This window comes from Odocoileus virginianus, chromosome 24 (genome assembly GCF_023699985.2).
Source record: "Odocoileus virginianus isolate 20LAN1187 ecotype Illinois chromosome 24, Ovbor_1.2, whole genome shotgun sequence".
NCBI lineage: Eukaryota > Metazoa > Chordata > Mammalia > Artiodactyla > Cervidae > Odocoileus > Odocoileus virginianus.
In genome coordinates, this window is record NC_069697.1 from 9,105,556 (window position 1) to 9,112,607 (window position 7,052).

The window sequence follows — 7,052 nt, forward strand, 5'->3', positions numbered from 1 at the left end:
TAGGACATTTTCTAAAAAAAAAGTGCATGTGTAAATGATGTATTGAATGTCTTTTTCTTCAAGATTTTATGATAGGTAAAGTATATAATCAAACACATTAAAACTGGACCTACTGTAGAAGTTTTAGTCTATGACAAGTTTTCTTAATTGCCGTACTGTTGACATTTTGGGCTGGGTGATTTTCTCTTATGGGAATCTGTCCTGTACATTTTAGGGTGTTTAGAAGCATCCCTGACCTCTACCCACTAGATACCAGTAGGGTCCTCTTAATTGTGATAATTGAGGAATAATTAATTGTGACAACCAGATATTTTTCCTAGCAATTCCCAGAAGTCCAGAAATTGCCCCAAATTGGCAAAAGCCCAGTAGGTCTGTGTTAAGCACCGATTAAATAGTACACTAAGCAAATGTTGAGCCAAGATATGATCAATAAAATGTTTTATTTATGAACAAGTCAAGGAGATAGTGTGGTTAGTGTGAGTGACCAGATTTGTTCACTTAGAATTTGGTCAGAGGAAAAACTGAGCAAGATAATGCCAAAACAGGAAAGTTTTGTGGAAGATATGGAATATCAGTAGCCGTTTTAATGAAAGATGGAAGCACTTCATGAAACAGCAGGACCTTTGTGTTCTGGTTGGATCATGTAGTTTAGGTGATGGGTTTGAGAGATTAGAGGTGGGTTGGAGAGCAGTGATTTGGGAGGTGAGCAGATAGGGAGGTGAGACTCGGATTAGATCCCTCGGTTGGCAAGATGCCTGGAGAAGGAAATGGCAACTCACTCCAGTATTCTTGATTGGGAAATCTCATGGACAAAGGAGCCTGGTGGGTTACAGGCCATGGGGTCACAAAGAGTAGGACATGGCTCAGTGACTAAGCACAGCATACGTCCAGTTATAGGGCCTGTGACCAGTGCCCTTACTAAAAATTGATTTTTTAAGACACCTGTTGCACCTAATTTGATGATGATTTAGTAAAGGATATATATTATTTTTTCAATATTTTTAAAAAGATTTCTTGATACAGACCATTTTAAAATTCTTTATTGAATTTGTTACCATATTGCTTCTATTTTGTTTTGATGTTTTGGCCACAAGGTATGGGGGATCTTAACTCCCCAACCAGAGATCAAACTTGCATTGAAAGACGAAGTATTAATCACTGGACTGCCAGTCAAGTCTCAAGATGTTTCTTTTGTTTACAATTTATACCTAGTCCATTTTCAAAGTATGCGGAAACTACAGGAACTTGATAAATATATATTGCCTTAACATTGGACATATTTTGACAGTTGAGGTCACCTCAACTAATCATCTTAGATTTGAAAGAAAAATTTATGTCATCCTATTTAATGCTTGAATCCTTTCTAAAATGCTAATACGTTTAGAATTTTTTCATCTGCTATTGTTCATAAGCCACTTTGTGAGGGTTATGAGAGTGCAGTTCTCATGGTGATTGAAACTTGAGCTCTGAAGATGTTGCTTCTGGGTCCAAGTCCTGGACATGCTATTTACCTATTTCTTTGAGACCTCAGTGAAGTTGCCTACATTCTTTGTTCCTCAACTTTCTCCTTTTTAATTGGCAGTAATCATAGTATCTCCTTATGATTTGTTACGGCGGTTATATAAAACAATCAGTGAAAAAGTTTAGAACAGTGCATAGTGCATTATAGACTTGGTATGAGTTACTTCTTACTATTCTGCATGTCTGATTTCCTTGGTCAGGACATATATTATGCCCAAGCAATGATAAATCATTAAAAGACTTGAACATGATGTTGAAAGCTTATCATATACAGTGTCGGTACATGGGAAGTACAATAAAAGTTAATAATAATGGTGTGTTTTTAAGTCTTCACTTTTTCCTTTAAAATATCTGTCCACTGTAGGCTCTGTTTCCTTAGCACTGTTCTGATAGGTGTGTGTGACCCTTTGTGGGTATCTCACGGTATGTACCGTTGTGCTCTCATTTCGTATGCCCTCTTTTAAGAATCAGAATCTACTGAGGAGCTGCCTAAGATGCTCGCTTTTCTATTTGGAATCTCTTCTTACTCTCCGTCTCAAAGGTTAATCCACCATAGTTTGTATCAGAATTTAGTATGTGTGGTCCTTTTAACTCTTTTGAACTCTTTTCCTATGTAGACATCATAGGATCACACTTGTGTTTTTTCTCAGCTTCTCAAAATGCAGCTGAAGTAATTTTACTGAAATAACAAGGGGAAGAGTTGAGAGATGCTTTAGAACTGCACTGTCCAGTAGGCAGTGATTAGCAACACATAACTACTGAGCCTTGAAAAGCGACTAGTCCAAACTCAGATGGACTCTAAGTGTGAGCGACACAGGGGATTTCAAAGACTTAGTATGAAAAAAAATGACTACCGTATTAATAACTTCATATTGATTATATGTGAAATGATATTTTTGATATTTTGTGTTAGATAAAATATATTTTTAATTAATTTACATTTTTCTTTTTATTTCTTTAATGTTGTTTATCTTTTTTAAATTTTTTTTTATATTGTAGTGGTTTTTGCCATACATTGACATGAATCAGCCATGGATTTACATGTGTTCCCCATCCCAATCCCCCCTCCCGCCTCCCTCTCCATCCCATCCTTCCGGGTCTTCCCAGTGCACTAGCCCCGAGCACTTGTCTCATGCATCCAACCTGGGCTGGTGATCTGTCTCACCCTTGATAGTATACTTGTTTCAATGCTGTTCTCTCAGGACATCCCACCCTCACCTTCTCCCATAGAGTCTGTACATCTGTGTCTCTTTTTCTGTTTTGCATATAGGGTTATTGTTACCATCTTTTAAAATTCCATGTATATGCGTTAGTATACTGTATTGGTCTTTATCTTTCTGGCTTACTTCACTCTGTATAATGGGCTCCAGTTTCATCCATCTCATTAGAACTGATTCAAATGAGTTCTTTTTAATGGCTGAGTAATATTCCATGGTGTATATGTACCACAGCTTCCTCATCCATTCGTCTGCTGATGGGCATCTAGGTTGCTTCCATGTCCTGGCTATTATAAACAGTGCTGCGATGAACATTGGGGTGCACATGTCTCTTTCAGATCTGGTTTCCTTGGTGTATATGCCCAGAAGTGGGATTGCTGGGTCATATGGCAGTTCTATTTCCAGCTTTTTAAGAAATCTCCACACTGCTCTCCATAGCGGCTGTACTAGTTTGCATTCCCACCAACGGTGTAAGAGGGTTCCCTTTTCTCCACACCCTCTCCAGCATTTATTGCTTGTAGACTTTTGGATAGCAGCCATCCTGACTGGCGTGTAATGGTACCTCATTGTGGTTTTGATTTGCATTTCTCTGATAATGAGTGATGTTGAGCATCTTTTCATGTGTTTGTTAGCCATCTGTATGTCTTTGGAGAAATGTCTGTTTAGATCTTTGGCCCATTTTTTGATTGGGTCATTTATTTTTCTGGAATTGAGGTGCAGGGGTTGCTTGTATATTTTTGAGATTAATCCTTTGTCTGTTTCTTCATTTGCTATTATTTTCTCCCATTCTGAAGGCTGTCTTTTCACCTTGCTTATAGTTTCCTTTGCTGTGCAAAAGCTTTTAAGTTCCATTAGGTCCCATTTGTTTATTTTTGCTTTATTTCCAGTATTCTGGGAGGTGGGTCATAGAAGATCTTGCTGTGGTTAATGTCAGAGAGTGTTTTGCCTATGTTCTCCTCTAGGAGTTTTATAGTTTCTGGTCTTACATTTAGATCTTTAATCCATTTTGAGTTCATTTTTGTGTATGGTGTTAGAAAGTGTTCTAGTAAAAATATGGAACGCTTCACAAATTTGTGTGTCATCCTTTCTCAGGGGCCATGCTAATCTTCTCTGTATTGTTCCAATTTTAGTATATGTGCTGTCGAAGCGAGCACTAATGTTGTTTATCTTGTATTTTTATCAGATAGTGCTGCTTTAGAGAAGCACAAGTCACATATTTAAACTTAAGACTGAGCTAACCTGCAATAAAGGAAGCTGTTTCATGTAAAAAAGGAATTATTTGACAAAATGGTTTGATCACTGACATCTATTAAATTGTAGGGATTTAGGGTACTAAGGATTAATTTTTGGAAAATTCTGGTCTAAAAAATTAACTAGGCCTAGAATTACTCTTGCTAGCCCTAATTAAATTGAACACAATGTGAGATATATATATATAAAACTCAAAGATATATATATATAAAAGATACATATATATAACTCAAAAGCTACCACACAACTTGATTTTATTGGTTAGTAACAATTGAATTGAGAGTGATATTTTTGCTTCATATTTTTCTACCTTTTCAGAGATTATATTCCACGGAATACAAATCATGTACTTATTGTGGGATCTGTTTCATTAATTGAATCTTTCAGTTCTTATCCAGAAAGCTCCACTCACGCAATGACTGAAGTATCACTTCACCTCTCCTCCCTTTTCCTGAGGGCGAGCCTCCCTCCTCTCAGCGCAGAACCACAGAATCCTGTTAATTGGCCTCATGCTGCCACTGTTGCCTCTCACCAGTTTATCTCCCATCTTCCAGGGTAATCTTATAAAATTAAAAATAAGTCAGATTGACTTTCTGCTTAAAATTTTTCAATGTTTTCCGTTGCATTTAGGGGAAAAAAATCTAAAATTTTATTGTGGCCTGCATGATGATCAGACTGTTCTTTCCTAAGTGGTCCCACACCTCAGGCTGGTTTTCGTCAGTCACTTTATTTTCTGTCCATTTGCAGGGCTTCTATTCACTTTGCTTTAAGAGGCCTTTACCAAACTGTCCTGAAGCTTTCCCTTTTTTATCAGATTGGAAGATATCCAGACAAATATATTCTTCCTCCTCTTGGTGAGACAGACTTCATCCTTGGCCAAGAGTTCTTCAACGTGTAATTGTAGACCGTCCGGGAAACTGCATCCTGTCTTCCTCACCACCGTCTTAGTAAACAGCCCTTTACTTCTATATTCATTTTTCTTTCAAAGTCTCATTCCAGCTCTTTTTCTTGTTTCTTGAGTAAGACTTCTTGAATGTTAGATACTTTTTTAGGACTCTTGAAGAAATAGTATTAGCCCTCACAATCAGTAAGTGTGAGTAGTGGTTGGACTTCTGTCATGTTAAACTTTTGTCTATTTTAACATGAACTGGTGAGGAGAATAAAGGCCTTTTCTCTCAAGCGTGAGAATACAGAGGACATAGATCTGTGTGCAGAATCATCCAGGAAAAATGCCGGCAGCTATGCCCAAGGAAGAAATTGTGCCCATCACAAACTGGGTATTTCTCTGATCACCTTAGAAAGCACATCTTTCACCTTAGATGTGGCATATTTCTAAAGAGTTATTATGAAACTGTGGTGCTCACTGAATAGGCACTTGGGGGGTGATGCCTAGAGAATGTTTGTGTCTTTGAGGATGTCATGTGAAAATTAATTGATCAATAATCTTCAGTCACTGGGCTTCCCATGTGGCACTAGTGGTAAAGAACCCGCCTGCCAATTCAGGTAGAAGAGACACAGGTTCGATCCCTGGGTCGAGAAGATCCCCTGGGGGAGGACACAGCAATCCACTCCAGTATTCTTGCCTGGAGAATCCCACGGACAGAGGAGCCTGGTGGGCTACAGTCCATGGGGTCACACAGAGTTGGTCATGATTGAAGTGACTTAGCACGCACTAGCGAGATGGTTACATTATAACCATTAAAGGAATTTTTCAAAGGAGATAAAGAAAAAACATTCTACGCCCACCCCCTCCTCCCCCTGCCAAATACACTAGGAAATTGCCTGTTAAGATATGTATTTTATGCAATGTGCCCTCTCAGTTATGTTAGGAAATGTACAATTAATTTTTTAAATATATTGATTTTCAAATCACTTCTGGTGGAAAAGGGAGTGTTACAATGATAAACGGAGTTCAATGACTAATTCCAGACTCCTTTCTTTTGGAAATGGTGTTAGAGTGGATCTGTATCAGGATGTTTTTCACATGCTTAGCTTCATAATCTCCCTCCCCCTATATGGTTTGCCTGGAATCTGCACTAAAGATAAGAGAGTGCAAACTTGACTCACCTGCAACCAATCCAAAGAACTTTATGTGGAAAACTCCCTGCAAGTAGGTACAGGCAGCATAAACAAAACTTTGGAAATAGTGAAAGAAAAGGTAGAAAAAAATATGGTTGCAATGGCTAGGACAATTACTAGTTATTGCTTAAAAATTATCTTGTTTTCATTTCCAATATGAAAACTTTTCTTTTAAAGAAACACCTAACTAAATATTCATCAGAAATGTATCTTTTAAAATGTTTGGCATATTTTGTTATTTTTTTCAAATTATTTTCTGTTTGATAAATATCCAGGTAATTGCGTAAGTATTTTGTACCTACTTGTTTTTAAAATGATTTGATTTTTTAGTTAGAACATAAGCTTTAAAAAACAATCTGGTCAACCAACAGATTTTAGTAGATAAGGAATATCCCAGAAACAGATACATAAATTGATATATCATTTCTGTTAATTAAACTTAAAACTAGACATTTTAAAAGATATGCATGCCTAACACCTACAGAGGGTTAGCAATAATGTAAAGGCTCTGACACTTTCTAACAATGAGGTTGTTTTGAAACTTGGCCCTTAAACCATTGATTTTCCTTTTTCCTTTGAAAGTTTAGGAGGATAACTCTATTCTAAACCTCTATTTTTCAATACCAGAACCAGAAAAACCCAAGAAACTTAAAGCTTTCAATATTTCTGCACATTCCTTTTCTCTGCACTGGAGCCTACCCTCTGGCCACGTGGACAGGTTTCACATGGATCTTGTTCCTGACAGTGGCTTTGTTACTATCAGAGATCTTGGAGGTGGAGAATATCAGGTATTGTTTTCATTATCATACTTGGCCAAGCCAACTTGTATTTTATATTTAGTCCAAATAGGAAAGTTGTTTATGAAGCTCGTCCACCATGAAAACTTCCTCCTTGGAGCCTCTTTAAAAGCGTGAGATGAAGACAAAAACACTGATGCTAAATTGATGAGTGTAGTTTCAGTATTGGTGAACTGTTACCTTAGAA

The 7,052-nt window shown here is 37.4% G+C and overlaps 1 non-coding gene across 1 annotated transcript; it reads right to left on the reverse strand.

Annotated features, from left to right (window-relative positions):
* Positions 1-3,785: 3,785 nt before the first annotated feature.
* On the reverse strand, positions 3,786-3,892 carry LOC139030986 (U6 spliceosomal RNA). Its single transcript, XR_011483416.1, has one exon. It is a non-coding gene; the product is annotated as a U6 spliceosomal RNA (small nuclear RNA).
* Positions 3,893-7,052: the final 3,160 nt, after the last annotated feature.